This window comes from Papaver somniferum, chromosome 7 (genome assembly GCF_003573695.1).
Source record: "Papaver somniferum cultivar HN1 chromosome 7, ASM357369v1, whole genome shotgun sequence".
Lineage (NCBI taxonomy): Eukaryota > Viridiplantae > Streptophyta > Magnoliopsida > Ranunculales > Papaveraceae > Papaver > Papaver somniferum.
Window position 1 is genome coordinate 195859838 of NC_039364.1, and position 16803 is coordinate 195876640.

Sequence of the window (16803 nt, forward strand, 5' to 3'; positions counted from 1 at the left end):
ACTTCAACTCTACCGTACCAAAACCTTTCACCATAGTGTTGTGAGAGTCTCACAACAACACTTTCTTATCCTTGGTTTCAGCATAAGTATTAAACATGGACCTATCAAAACAACAATGACGCGAAGCACCACTGTCTATCCACCACCCATCAGATCCACCAACCATGTAGAACTCTGGATCAGAGACCATGGAAATTATAACGTCACCCACAACATTAGCTTGTGCGTTATTCTTTTCCTTGTTAAACCTGCAATTCCTAGCCATGTGGTTTGGTTTATTACAGGTATAACAAAGAAACTCAGAATAAGAATTCTGTCCATTTCTTGATGGGTGTTGGTTCTTGTTTTGATTAGGTATTCCTCCTTTCTTTTGGTTCTGGTTAGGTTTCAGGTCCTTCTTCTTAGGTTTCAAACTCGGATGAGTCTTATTGTTAGAAACAATGAGAATCTCTTCTTTCTTATCTTGTTTCCGAGCTTCTTCCTCAACCATGAGCTTAACAATCAAACTTTCAAGAGAAAAATCTTTAGTCTTGTAACGCAAAGTATTACGAAAATCTTTCCATCTAGGTGGTAACTTGTCAATCATTACAGAAACTTGAAATTGTTCATCAGTTTTCATACCTTCGGTCATAATTTCGTGGTAAATATTTTGAAGTTCATGAGCATGTGCAACAACTGACCTATCATCCACCATTTGGTATCTCAAGTACCGGATCACATCATACTTCTTTGAGCCAGCTTCCTCGGTGTCATATTTTTTGTGTAATGCATCCCACACATCTTTAGCAGTTTCAAAAGTTGAATAATACTCATATAAATCATCAAATAATGCGTTAAGAATGTAGGTTTTGCAATCAAAGTCATCATCGACCCATTTATCAATGGCCTTCTGTTTCTCCTCAGGAGTTTGAGAAACAACGTCTTTGGCACCACCGGTAGGAGGTGGATCAGTAGCAGCAGCACCATCATCAGCATCAGCAGCGACAACAACAGTCTTATCAGCAGCAGCAGTCTTATCAGCAGCAACAGTCTTATCAGCAGCAGGTTCCAGGGTTCCAGGATGAACACTCGACACAATCATATGCAGCTTCATGAGTTTGAGATAAAAGAACATCTTCAGCTTCCATCTTCTGAAATGCAGCCCTTCAAATTAGAATGGCTTGTTGGTATCATCAACGCGCTTCTTTTCAACCTCCATAGAAAAATGAAATACCTTAAAATTGTCGGAAACAATGAACAAATAATGAAACCGAATCTCAAACAGCTGAGTCGCGGACTAGGTCGCTATCTTTAAGGTATTTCGCGACTCTGCCTCTTTGATTGTGCTAGCAGTCAAAAATTGTCGAAAACCTGTGGGATAAAACAGCTGATACTCTCTTGTTCGATTTCTCTACACTATGAGAAATCGAATCACAATACTCTTTCTAACACTTGCTTAGAATTACAAAAACAGATCACTTTCTCTTTTCAGAAAACCAGCCTTATAACAGCTTAAGAGAATCAATTAAGTTTAATGAAAATAAATTCTGATTAATTACCCAAAATTAATCTTCCGTAACAGTCAGAAAACAGGCAGAATATAATACCAAAATTAATGAGAATTAATTAGAGAATAATTTCCTTAAAAAAACGTTTTGAAAACCAAAAGTCAAATCTGCAAAAAGTTTTTTTTTAAGTCACCAGACCTCCCAAGACCCCCAAGGCCCCGCTCTCCCGGACTTTTGATAAATAGTATAGATATAAATAATATACCTAGTCAAATGCAAGGGGCGAGACTTGAACCCAAGTCTATAGTGTGGGAGCCCAAAATAATATCACCACATTATTTCTCTAAGTTTGATATAATATTACAAAACTATGTTTTTAAATATATATATCTCCCAACAGATCTGCATATGTGAATGGAGATGGTTGGAGCTTCGTATCTAATGGTGATTTTACAGCAAGAATGTAATAATTACTATGGGTTTAGTTGGTTTGCTTTGCAGACTAATTGAAGACGAGTTGGACAGAGAAAAGCAATTGTCGATGTGCTAGAACGGTATGGAGAATGAACTGGTAATATATAAGTTACTTGAGATGCTGGTGTTGGTCGCAACCGTGGTGGAAGTGATGACAGCTAAGTTAGGGCCAGTATGTTTGGCCAGTTTGCAATCGGCGGTCGTTAGATGGATGGAAGATGGACTTAGATGCTGAGGCCAGAGCCGAAAGGTGAGAAATGGCCGGAATTTGGAAGTCAGTGGGTGGACTGGGGTTTGGCATATGCTGGCAGCGGTCAAAGAATGCATCTAGTACCTATAAGTAGGAAGACCCAGACTCATAGGGGAGAGGCCGTAATCAGGGAAGAAACTAGGTTTTGCTATTTTGCTTTCTTCATATGCTTAGCTTGTTACTTTCTTTATCATTTTCTATGGCATTAAATAAAACTATGTCTAGCTAAATATATTGTTAGGGTGAAGGATGAACTTGTAGGTTGATTAGCTTGTGTTTTCGGACAAGGGTTTCTACCAATTTAACTTAATGTTAATGTCTCTCTATCAATGTCGTATCTTCTAATTATGATTTTTCATGTTCTATGCCATGTATAATCCATTGTTAGGTTGTTAGATGAACTCATTGAACCTTGATAATAATTTCCGTAAGAGCATTCTCTCACTTTGTATGCCATGTATACCTAGTGGTTAGAAGTTCTACTTTAGGCTGAGAACAAATATATATTTTTGTGAATTCTTGTCTATGAATCTTAAATGACATACCTTCCATGTATGAGTTGCTAGGTTTGCCACTATACATGAGTAAATCCGAGACCTTGGTAAAATAACATAAGTGAACCTAGCCTACAACGGATTCCTGAATCCTTAACATCTTCACATCCTGGTTACAACTTTAATCATTTTGCATTTCTAGTTTCGTAATCTTAGTTGACAATCCATTAATCTTTGAATATTTATTTTGATTAGTTAGTTAATTATATTTGTTAGAGCATAGTTCGTTCGACCTCGTATGCATTGTTATCTCAAGCATGTTTGTCAATGTTAGTGATCAAAACTATGAGTCTTGATTTCTAACCTACATAGCTAAGTCTCGGACTAGGATAGAAAAGTGTAGTTGAGCTCAAGGACTTCATGGCGATTCATCATACAACGACGAAGATCTATACAAGGAACCGTGGAACTTCATCAACAAAAAGGTATGTGGAGACTTGAACTTATCTATCACTCAAAAGTCTATCTATTCTATCTCCTACTTCTTATGAGACAAAAGTCGTATGCTATATAGACTAGATCATACACATTTGATATTTCAAGCTGAGCATTCATTGCTTATCCTTTTCTCGAAATCGTGTGTTGGTAAAGCGTTCGCTTTGATCAAGTTTATCTTCACCTAGTGACGAAAGTCATGAAAAGTTTCAATCACTTTGAGAATTGTTCTGACGTGAATTGGTCTGTGAATAACGGCTACATAGCATCCTCTGAGAATGTCTCAATGATTGAAATGAGAGTTTAGATTACATAACCATGTATTCCTTGAACCGAAGTTTTCGAACTTTGTTGATCAAGAGAAACCGGGAGGATTGTGGAATTGGCTTGCAAGTCCGCGAACCCAGTCTACAGACTCAGTCCGCGAACTGTCGGAAGTTCTCGACCGAGAATTTCTGCTGAGTTTGGAAAACTCAACCGATTAACTTAAGTCCGCGAACTTGTTTGTGAACTTAAGAGGTTATGATCTAAAGATGTGCTCTGAACATGAAACTTAAATTACTAAGGAATGCTTTATGCAAACTGTGGCTATAAAGTTCATGAGCCAATTCAATCGACTCAAATCATGTTTCTTTCAATTGTGTCTTGTGTAGTTACATAAGATCTCACAGCAATTCAACAACTCTTTAACTAGTTCATTTGAGTCAATTGAACTAGTTATGGTGAAAAAGAACAAGGTTAATATGAAATGCTCATATGGTTAACCATTTGGGTTACTATGTTGAACCAACATACACGTACACGTTTGGGCTTGGTTTTCGCAAACCCAGTAAACGTTTACCCAAGTGTGTGTTACAAGCTAAGTTTTTGATCTAACGGTTGAGAAATATTAGCTTGAATCTAAATCAGGTTTTCATCTAACGGTGAAGAAGGATTGCTTTGTAACCAAGGCAAAACCTTGATTTGAAGTCTATATAAAGGAGACATCTAGCTTTGAGCAAAACTAATCCTCATACGTATGTGTGATACTAGTGCGCTCGCTAGAGTCGATTCTCCTTTAACCTCTGGTTTTCTTATCTAAAACTAGGTTAACGACTTAAAGACTTCATTGGGATTGTGAAGCCAGACCAATACTACTTTTATCGTAGTTGTGTGATATGATCTTGCATCTTCTATTGTACGAGTACAATCGATTAATTGGCTTGAGATTGTGAGAGTTCTCCGATAGGAAAGATAAAGAAGTCACAAACATCTCCGTCTCACTGTTTGTGATTCCTCGACAAACCGCCTGTGTAGTCAGGAAGGATTGTAGAGAGGTGATTGATTAATCTAGGCCGTTCTTCGGGAATATAAGACCGGATTATCAATTGGTTCCTGTTTACCTTGATTTTATATCTTAAAACGGAACAAAACCTAGGATTTATCTGTGGGAGACAGATTTATCCTTTGATAGACTTTTTTGTGTGAGAAAGATCTGTTTATTATCAAGTCTGTGATTTTGGGTTGCAGCAACTCTTGGTTGTGGGTGAGATCAGCTAAGGGAATCAAGTCTCTCTTGCTAAATAATTTGAAATGATCAATGTTGGTGAATTAAGATACTTCTTAGGATTACAGATTCAACAACATAAGGAGGGGATTTACTTGTCCCAAGAGAAGTACGCACGTAATCTTGTGTCAAGATTTGGTCTGGATAAGCCGTCTCCTAAGATGACTCCCATGCCTACTAATGGTAGATTACACAGGGATGAGAAATGAGTAAAAGTGGATCAAAAACTTTATCGATCCATTATAGGTATCCTTTTGTATCTTACAGCTACTAGACCTGATATTTTCTTCAGTGGTGGTTGTTGTACCAGGTTTCAGGCGGATCCAAGAGAATCTCATCTTGCAGCTGCAAAAAGAATCATACGATACATAAATCACACTGTTGGGTATGGTCTATCATATACTTTTGATACTAATACTAATCTTTCTGCTTATTTTGATGCTGATTGGGCAGGAAGTGTAGAAGACATAAAAAGTACATCAGGGGGCTTTTACAATGTGGGTCTCAATCTTGTAGCATGGCATAGCAAGAAGCAAAACTCTCAATCCATGTCTATATGTGAAGCAGAGTACATTGCTGCCGGATCATGTTGTACTCAACCCCTATGGATGAAACAAATGCTTGCTGATTACGGAGTTGATACTGGAATAATGAAGATCTTTTGTGATAACTCCAGTGCGATTCGAATTACTGAGAATCCTATTGAGCACTCAAGAACAAAGCACATTGACATAAGATACCATTTTATTCAAGATCTTTATGAAAACGGTATCATTGGTATGGAATTCGTGCCTTCCGAACAACAATTGGCTGATATTCTCACCAAACCCTTAGACACTGCAATTTTCCAACACTTGCGACAGTCTATTGGTGTTGTTTTGGTTCATTAAATCGTTTCGATGACTCTTTCCCCTATGCTTATTCTTATCTTTTGGGCAATTGAGTCTGAAACTCCAGTAGGTACGTTCCAAGTTCAGTTTCTGTAGGATTGTTGTTATCTTTTTAGTATCTCTTATGTGTTTCAAAATCCTTCTTTTCTTTCGAAATTAAGGTCGCTCTTGTTGTTCTTTCGGGAATGACATCAAATGGGGAGAGTTCTTTTGCACTTTTGCTTAATGGTAATATCTTGCGGGGTGTGCGGCTGTGGAATTTTATAGGGGTTATCTTGTATCTTAAAACTCCTTGATGAATGCATTTAGCTTCGGCTTTATGATTGCATCTAAATTAAGTTGGTATGCATTTTTCTTTTAGTCTATGAAATGTCTCTTGTGGAAATTTCATTATGATCCCGTTCTTGTACCTTTGCCAATTTTATTAACAAAAAAGGCAGAGAAATAATGTAGTTCACACTACAAATACATATGGTTTTCGGATCATTGTGTAAGGGGGAGTGGTTTCCATAATCGAGATGGAGTATTGACTAAGGGGGAGTGATACATATCACCGTAGTATTATTGTTAAAGTCGTGATGCAATTGGACTTTAATGTTACATAATAATACTATGTCACTGTATAATAATGATCGAGAATCTCGATTTCTCTCATTGTTATAGCTACGGAACTTCAACAACGGTGATGCTAAACTTACAACCTTTGGGATCATTGGAGTACTTGGAAGGACGAAGATTTCAGGGAACGTTGAAGATTAGACTATGAAATAGGAGCCACTAAAGTTTATCTTTTTTGTATACCATATGTATTAATAGTTTTGTCACTAAAATTAACAAAAGGGGAGATTGTTAGAGCATAGCTCGGTCGACCTCGCATGTGTTGCTATCTCAAGCATGTTTGTCAATGTTAGTGATCAAAACTATGAGTCTTGATTTCTGGCCTACATAGCTAAGTCTCGGACTAGGATAGAAAAGTGTAGTTGAGCTCAAGGACTTCATGGAGATTCATCACACAACGACGAAGATCTATACAAGCAACCGTGGAACTTCATCAACAAAAAGGTATGTGGAGACTTGAACTTATCTATCACTCAAAAGTCTATCTATTCTATCTCCTACTTCTTATGAGACAAAAGTCGTATATGATATAGACTAGATCATACACATTTGACATTTCGAGCCGAGCATTCATTGCTTATACTTTTCTCGAAATCGTGTGTTGGTAAAGCGTTTCGCTTTGATCAAGTTTATCTTCACCTAGCGACGAAAGTCATGAAAAGTTTCAATCACTTTGAGAATTGCTCTGACGTGAATCGGTCTGTGAATAACGGTTACATAGCGTCCTATGAGAATGTCTCAATGATTGAAATGAGAGTTTAGATTACATAACCATGTATTCCTTGAACCGAAGTTTTCGAACTTTGTTGATCAAGAGAAATCGGGAGGATTGTAGAATTGGCTTGCCAAGTCCGCGAACTGTCGGAGGTTCTCGACCGAGAATTTCTGCTGGATTTTCCAAAACTCGTTTGTGTGCTAAGTCCACGAACTCTGTCCACGAACTGGCGGAAGTTCTCTTTCCGAAAATTTCTGCTGAGTTTCGAAAACTCAACCGATTAACCTAAGTCCGCGAACTTGTTTGTGAACTTAATAGGTTATGATCTAAAGATGTGCTGTGAACATGAAACTTAAATTACTAAGAAATTCTTTATGAAAACCGTGGATATAAAGTTCATGAGCCGATTCAATCGAATCGAATCATCTTTTTTTCAATTGTGTCTTGTGTAGTTACATAAGATCTCATAGCAATTGAACAACTCTTTAACTAGTTCATTTGAGTCAATTGAACTAGTTATGGTGAAAAAGAACAAGGTTAATATGAAATGCTCATATGGTTAACTTTTTGGGTTACTATGTTGAACCAACATACACGTACACGTTTGGGCTTGGTTTTCGCAAACCCAGTAAACGTTTACCCAAGTGTGTGTGACAAGCTAAGTTTTCGATCTAACGGTTGAGAAAAATTAGCTTGAATCTAAATCAGGTTTTCATCTAACTGTGAATAAGGATTGCTTTGTAACTAAGGCAAAACCCTGATTTGAAGGATATATAAAGGAGACATCTAGCTTTGAGCAAAACTTATCCCCACACGTCTGTGTGATACTAGTGCGCTCGCTAGAGTCGATTCTCCTTTAACCTTTGGTTTTCTTCTCTAAAACCAGGTTAACGACTTAAAGACTTCATTGGGATTGTGAAGCCAGATCGATACTACTTTTATCGTAGTTGTGTGATCTGATCTTGCATCTTCTATCGTACGAGTACAATCGACTGATTGTCTTGAGATCGTGAGAGTCCTCCAATAGGCAAGATAAAGAAGTCACAAACATCTTCGTCTCACTGTTTGTGATTCCTCGACAAACCTCCTGTGTAGTCAGGAAGGATTGTAGAGAGGTGATTGATTAATCTAGGTTGTTCTTCGGGAATATAAAACCCGATTATCAATTGGTTCCTGTTCACCTTGATTTTATATCTTAAGACGGAACAAAACCTAGGATTTATCTGTGGGAGACAGATTTATCCTTTGATAGACTTTTCTATGTGAGACAGATCTGTTTATTATCAAGTCTGTGATTTTGGGTTGCAACAACTCTTGGTTGTGGGTGAGATCAACTAAGGGAATCATGTGTGTAGTATCCTGCTGGGATCAGAGGCGTAAGAGGACAACTGTACCTTGGATCGGTGGGAGACTTATTGGGGTTCAACTATAGTCCAGTCCGAAGTTAGCTTGGAGTAGGCTAGTGTCTGTAGCGGCTTAATACAATGTGTATTCAATCTGGACTAGGTCCCGGGGTTTTTCTGCATTTGCGGTTTCCTCGTTAACAAAATTTCTGGTGTCTGTGTTATTTCTTTTCCGCATTATATTTTATATAATTGAAATAATACAGGTTGTGCGTTCGTGATCATCAATTGGAAATCCAACCTTTGGTTGTTGATTGATATTGATTGATCATTGGACATTGGTCTTTGGTACCGTCCAAGTTATCTCTCTTTGATAAAGACTCGCAGATTTCTATTTGCTTGAGTAAAGATCAAATCGAGAGATTGAGATATAAACTCTTTGATATATCTTCTTATTGATTGAGTCTGACTGTCTAGTTAATTCTCATAAAAAGTATATTGGAGTTTGTCCATACAGATTGCTGAGCAAAATATTGGGTGGTGTTGCTAGACCGCCGCGTTTTCAATATTAGTTAGAAATAACTTAAAACACTCCTCGTGGGAACGAACCACATTTGCTATTGTGCACAATTTCGACGTCGTGTACTTGCGGTAAAAAAAGTCGATTTTCCGTCCCATCAAGTTTTTGGCGCCGCTGCCGGGGAGGGCTGTAAAGTACTCTCTGATTGATATCATTGATTTTCTTGTCATAGTTTATGATTTATTTTTCGTTGTTGGTTTGTTTTTATTTTTTCTTTTTAGTTCCTTTTCATATTTTTCTTTTAGAATTTTATTTTCGGGTACTCTTGTTGCGGTGATGACATTTTACCAAGAGGATGTGCCCAGGCCTCTCGGAGAATACATGTATGGACCATAATATCAGGAGATTCAGGAACTAAATTGTCTCAGTTATGGAAATCCTTATCAGCATTACTACGAAACTGATGATTATTCACATGAGTACCAAAGTTACCATCGGGATGATTTGTCACATGCTGAGATTTTCGACCAGAATATAGCTAGTTTGGAAGATGCTAGAAAACCAGAGGTCATATGAAAAATAATAACCAGGTTTATAGTAACTCGTGTTCCATTGATTCACATATGTACCAAACCCAATACCATGGGGATAATTATTTGCATGAGGTATGTGAAGAATCTTTAAATTGGCAGCACAATGAGGTTTTAGACCATAGAAATTTGAGCTTGGAAGATAGCTTAAGGTTGTATAGAACTAGTTTGTCTCAGTTATGGAAATCCTTATCAGCATTACTACGAAACTGATGATTATTCACATGAGTACCAAAGTTACCATCGGGATGATTTGTCACATGCTGAGATTTTCGACCAGAATATAGCTAGTTTGGAAAGACGGCTAGAGATGCTAGAAAACCAGAGGTCATATGAAGAATAATAACCAGGTTTATAGTAACTCGTGTTCCATTAATTCACATATGTACCAAACCCAATACCATGGGGATAATTATTTGCATGAGGTATGTGAAGAATCTTTAAATTGGCAGCACAATGAGGTTTTAGACCATAGAAATTTGAGCTTGGAAGATAGCTTAAGGTTGTATAGAACTAGTTTGTGAGAATATAAAAAATTGAACAACTCTAGAACTAGTTTCATTTGAGTCATTTGAACTAGTTATGGTTAAGATGATAATGGTTGATATGAAAGTGTTCATATGGCTAACTTCGGTTAACTATCGTTGAGCCAACAAAGGTATACACGTGCCGTATCTAAATGAAGTCACTTTTCATTTGTGTGTAATAAGCTAAGTTTAATCTAACGGTTGAAAGAAATTAGCTTGAGTCTAATCAGGTTTTTATCTAACATTGAACATAGAATGCTTTGTTACCAAGGTAACATTGATTGCAAACCCCGATTTGAAGACTATATAAGGAAGAACTCTAGCAATTGGGAAACCTAATCCTCACACCTCATGTGTGATACTAGTTGCGACTAGAGTCGATTCTCCTTTAACCTTAGGTTTTTCACGAAACCCAGTAGGTTAACGACTTGAAAACTCCATTGGATTGTGAAGCCAGACCCAACTATTTTCTCTGTAGTTGCGTGTCTGATATTGTTGTTTTCTATTGTATTGAGTACTATCTTCTCTAAGATTTGCTCGAGATTTATTCTCCTATAGGAAAGATAAAAAGTAGTCACAAACATCTTCGTCTCATCGTTTGTGATTCCACAATATCTTGTTTCGCTACCATACGATTAAGATTATTGTGAGGTGATTGATATTTCTAGGCTGTTCTTCGGGAATATAAGTCTGGTATATCAATTGGTTCATGTTCACCTTGATTTATCAAAAGACGGGACAAAACTTCTGGGTATATCTGTGGGAGACAGATTTATCTATTCAATAGACTTTTTTGTGCGAGACAAATTGGTTTATCAAGTCTTCGACTTTGGGTCGTAGCAACTCTTAGTCGTGGGTGAGATCAGCTAAGGGAATCAAGTGCGCAGAATCCTGCGTGGTTCTAGAGGCATAAGGAACGCGACTGTACCTTGATCAATGTGAGATTGGTTAGGGTTCAATTACATTCCAGTCTGAAGTTAACTTGGAGTAGGCTAGTGTCTGTAGAGGCTTTATACAGTGTGGTGTTCAAATCTGGACTAGGTCCCGGGGTTTTTCTGCATTTGCAGTTTCCTCCTTTACAAAATTTCTGGTGTCTGTGTTATTTCTTTTCCACATTATATTTTCTATATAATTGAAATATCACAGGTTGTGCATAAGTTCAAGAAATTGTGAATCCGACCTTTGGATTGTTGATTAAATTGATTGACACTTGGATATTGGTTTTTGATACCGTCCAAGTTATTTCTTATATTCAATCGGGCTCGCAAATTCCTATTTGTTTGTTGCAGATTGAATTAAGAAATTGAGATATAACTCTTAGATATACTTTTATTAAGATTGAGTCTGACTATCTAGTTGATTCTCTTGAAAGTATATTGTAGTTAGTCCATACATATTGCTAAGCGAAATATTGGGTGTGGTTGTTAGACCCCCGGTTTTTCAATTTGATTGGGTTTTTCATCATAATTAGTAGTCAAATTTCTTAAAATAAAAATTGGGATGGTGTTATTGCAATACGAACTTGTAACAAATTTTTTCTTGTTGTTTTTTTTATAAATATTGTGATGGATATATTCATAAGTCTAATAAATCCACAGTTTCATGTGTTTTGTTTCAGAATGGTGATGGTGATCAAGGTTTTTTTTCAGAATGGTAGTGGTGATCAAGATTATGAATTAATCACGTGACCCATCATGATCACCAAAAATTATGTGAATCTTTAAAAAAAAATCCCAAAATCATGTGAATCTTGAGAAAATATATTCAAAACAGTTTGATTTTATGTTGATTCTAGTGGAACGAAGAAATTGGAGATGATGATTGCAAGGTAAGAAGATGAAGAGATTGATTAATCACGGTGAAATTGATCACCATCACTACCATTATTTCTGATCATGTCAAAGCATTTGAGTTCACTTGTCTTTATAAGCTTTCTTATTCTTCTTATTTGGTAATGGAACAACAAATCTCACTGATACCGAAATCTCCATTAATATTATTACCTTTGGAGATTTATGAATTCCATGTAAAAATAATTAAATAATAGGGCTTAACTTGTGCCCGGGTACACAAGTTAACAAGACAAGGAACTTTTTTTTTTTTTGAAGGAACAAGAATTCTTCTTGATTTCATTAAAATATAATAAGAATCCATACATCATCCTCAAATATATCGACCACGAAAAACATGAAAAATTAAAATATTATGTAGCAAATACATGGATTTGAAAGATAAATCTGATGACATCATATGAATGGCCTGTGATTTAATAATCTGTCACTTTGAATCGTCTTCTTGTTCAATAAGAATTAAATGTCCCAATCGGGTGTAATTTGCGCAAAACATTGTTACCACAATCAACTTCGGTATCCCTTGTTCTTCACATAGACGTAGAATCATGTCATGCCGAAGTAGATTGTCCAAGATGAAATATATTATTTTCTTTAAGATAAATCTTGGATCCAGTGTTTTTGATGTTTTTTTTCTTTGTTTGTCTAAAATTCTAAATACCATAAATAAACACAAGTCAACTCATTAAACAACTTTAAATGAAGTGGGATTAGAACAAAATAACGGTGGAGCAAAAGATGGTTAACTATCATACTATCTCATCACTTTAAATGTATTTGATATGATCTTTTTGATAAAAATACACACCGATTGATTGTTTGTTTTTTCTTTAAAAGAGAATAATAGAAGGACAAGACCATAGAGGAATTAATTTCAGTAATTGGGAGCATACATTACGACTAACTAGAATTTAGGCACAATAACGTTATATGATATTATCTATAATAGCACAATGGAAGACATCCAACAAGACATTTTCTCCACTTTCCCATCTAACTGACAAATTTAACAAAAACTAGTCATTTATCCTAATCTAGTTTTTTTTCCTTATAAATAATTTCATATTTCCAAAGAGCAGTATATCATTACCTTAGTTAAGAGAAGTAGGGACTAAAGAGAGTGGAGAACGTCACCGGGTTGCAACTTTTAGGCAATAAGAATCAACTAATATGATACTACAGTAGCACAAGCTTTAGATTTTCATGAATGACGACGACAAACTGTTGAATTTCTATCACTTACTAGTAGAAGATTATTTAATTTAATTTGAACCAACTGATTATTATTACTAGATCAAAAAGGGATGAAAGAACAAGTTCACTAAATAAATGTCCTCATTAGATACCTAGTCCTGATCCGTAGCTCATAAACACTTAGAAATCTCTCAATACAAGCTTATGTATGAAAAAAATCATGTTTTAACTCAGATTCAGTATGAAAAACATATTTTTTTTACTCAATAACATTCCACACCATATATATGAAAATGCTAAAAGATATTATTTTATTTTTAAACCAGGTTTCATCAGAAAGTGAAAAATATAACTATTGCTTTGAGATACTTTTTTTTTCTGACTTTATCTTCCTCTTAAGCTTTTGTTTTGGATTTCAATCTTTGAAGGGCTTTAATCAAGATATACATCAATCTACACACCTATCTGTTTAAAGGGTTGTAATGAGGGTGTACTTTTATCTATATAATGCAGTGAGGGGGTCAAATTATTGTGACCTTTTATCCATAGGGTAGCAATGATATTGGTTATTGAAAGTTATATCAGAGTATATGATCACAACATATCACCCTTGTACCTTTTCGGCCCCTTAATCGGTAAAAACAATTAAATTGCAACAAGAGAAAAGATACAAGATGACATAACTCTTCATTGCTACTCTTATGAAGGTTGTCCTTAATTTCATCTTCTCAAGCTAAGTTGAAGATGCATGTGATTAATTTGTCAGTTCAACCTCACATTGATATATGTTTGAATGACATATATACAGTGTGGGTTAAGTTATTATGCTATGAAAAACAATTAAATTAATTTATCAGATTCACCGCAACCTTAAGTATGAAAAACATACATTTTTTACTCAATAACATTCCACACCATATATATGAAAAATGCTGAAGAATTGTTATTTTGGTTTTGCATTAGATTTCACCAGAAAAAGAAAAGCATAGTGAAGATTTTTACCTATTCTTTTGAGATTCTTTTTTTTTTGTGAATAATTTATCTTCTTCTTAGGCTTCATAAGTTTTGGATTTAAAGCTTGACCTCAAGCTTTTAATGGACCCTTCACATCATATTTAATTAGGGTACATATTTCAGCTAGTTCCGTCTTTATCGATATACGTGATCGGAACTCTTATAAGATTGTGATATAATCATTGACTGGAAATTCTTTTGTTGAAGAATGATCCTTGATCTAGGTACATTTGTAATAAAAATATGACTTACCCGATATTTAAGCTCTTAAACCATATCTCGATTTTGAAAAAGAATTTTTATTTACTAATTGTAACAACCCTACTTTCCACATAATCTCGGCCGATGATTAAATATAAAGTATGTCGTTAATTTCCTGCAACAAGGTACATAACCACAGAAAACTAGGAACACATTCCATTACAATTGTATATGCAGAAGGACATTTTATTTATGCTATAAAATGAAGACGTCTAAAAAAAAATATTGTGCACTTAACAACTCTTAAATGCTCCACAAACAAGAAATTTTTTTTATGAATCCACGAAAATGATGGAAACTACCCAAGTTCAAAAATCCCCACTGCCTCACAACTAGATAACGAAAATAAATAAAAAGAGTAGATGTCCACCGTCAGTTAGATATCTTCAAATATCCTCCCGAATCTGGAAATCACTCAAACGCCTTCTCTTTCTCTATTAACACCTGGCAAAAAATAATCAACGAGAGTTAAACTCCAAGCAAATTCACTAAGTCTTCGGGCCACGACAAAACCCAAGATTTAAACCAAGATACCATAAACGATTAATCTTTAAAAATATAACGTGGCGATGAACTTAACAACCAGCTAAAACCCTTATTCCATTTGTCAACATTACTAGGATCCCAAAACAAGCAACCGTACTCACCAGTAAAGCGTTAATGATATACCTATAGCATTTCTACATCGCTAAGATTTTTTATGAACTAATCCAGCCCACCAAAACGAGACAAACTCATTTAAACACCCATTCCAGCGACGTACGCTTCAGTATGATGTAATAGGACAAACCCCATGCATCATTTCTTTTTTTTATACATCGAATCAATATGTCCATTTCGAGAACACGTAACTTAAATGATATAATGGGACTAACCTCATACACCATTTGAGATTTGATTTAATTCACCCAGGTCCATCGTATATCCCGGGATCATAATTCCAGACCTGGTAAGCCTAACGTTTAAACTTACACCGCCACTAAGAATCCTCTGGTAATAACTAATTTCCATAGATTAGTCCAAACACCAACACAAACATATCATTTTCTACTATCAACCCTTTTCACAGCCGCACAACACACTTTCTAAAGAGTAATTTAAGCAAGTGATCATTGTAAAATCTAGCAAATTTTTCATTTCACAAGTTAATATATTTTCCTTGGTTTTTTCCACTAGACCACGATAGCAACACAGCAAACTGACCATGGTTGGTGGGTGCATAGTTTGAATGACTATACCACTTCAAATTCAAATCTATACACATAAGACAACGCAACCTCCCAAACCACTTGACTGTCCATACAAAAATGTAATACGTAACACAAAACATAAGTGCTATAGTACCATTCTCATCTACTGTGCCTAAACTTAGTCAAATATAAGATGGTGCTTATACATTTTAAATAAGGCTTAAGAATTTAACAAATTGTGTCATGACTCAAAGTAATATCCAAATTTCCAATCTCTGTACATTTAAGCTAAGGATTTTACTCCCCTAATGGTACGCACTAGAACATGGGACTTAAATTCCTAGTGTATTCAAACTCTTTTTCTTCTTTTTTTTTTTTTCTTTTTAGAAAGTAAGTGGAGTCAGATTTATCTAATGCCTAGGTACACCTACAAGCACCTAACTAACAACATATAGAAACGGTCTCCAAAACTGAGAGACTTGACTAACAATCCCACTTTCCTAAAATACCAATCATGAGTTCAAGATATTCTAACGACTTCAGCTGACAACAAAGTCTTAAATCAAACATCCCTGTTGTACACAGTTACCAGGAGCGAATAAGCCATAAACAGTTATCCTAATACACATCCACAACACTTCTAAGTAAGTTTTTAAGCATATCTATGTCACAATGTATCAATAATTATCTACAGACCCAATTTAAATCTAAAGTCCTCCCTAACACAAAGGCAAAACAAACTTGCCTCAATTTCCAGCAGTAGTCTCGACCGTCAGTCACAGATTGAATTTAGTAACTCGAGCCCTAAACTGAAAAATTCCACCCACAGCTACACCATTATTAATTCCATTGATATTTAGAGGGAAAAATATGATTACCAAATCTATCCAGACTAATCGTTGCTAACAAGAGATTACTAACCTTTCTTTTCAACAAATCTTTATCGTCGCTATCACTTATTCCGCTGCCGATACTTTTACTTCTTTTCTTCCTGGAGAAAACGAGAAAGATATCAAAACCTTCGAACCCTTATCGCACTTGTTTCTGCTGATTTTTCTTAACCTAAAGAATACTAGTTCAAACTTATATAAGGAATTTACTTCACGATATGGGCACCCACCCACATGATAGCTATAGATAGTTATTTAAATCTATCTTTTATGATTACATCCCAATCCCATTTCTATAATAAATGAAGATTACTTAAGGGCGGGTATTACACTAACCTTGCTAAATAAGTGTATTTTTCATTGTTCAGCTAAAATTTTGGATACCACAATTGCGCAAACAGATGTGTCTTCAAGCTCCACAAGTAAATCACTTTTTTTTTAATTGTTGTAAATTA

General features: G+C 35.6%; 1 long non-coding RNA gene across 1 annotated transcript; it reads right to left on the reverse strand.

Moving 5' to 3' along the window:
- Positions 1 to 14380: 14380 nt before the first annotated feature.
- On the reverse strand, positions 14381 to 16506 carry LOC113293254. The gene is made up of 3 exons (XR_003332155.1): positions 16380 to 16506; positions 15144 to 16267; positions 14381 to 14712 (listed from the first exon to the last, which is right to left on the reverse strand). It is a non-coding gene; the product is annotated as an uncharacterized LOC113293254 (long non-coding RNA).
- Between the last annotated feature and the right edge of the window lie 297 nt (positions 16507 to 16803).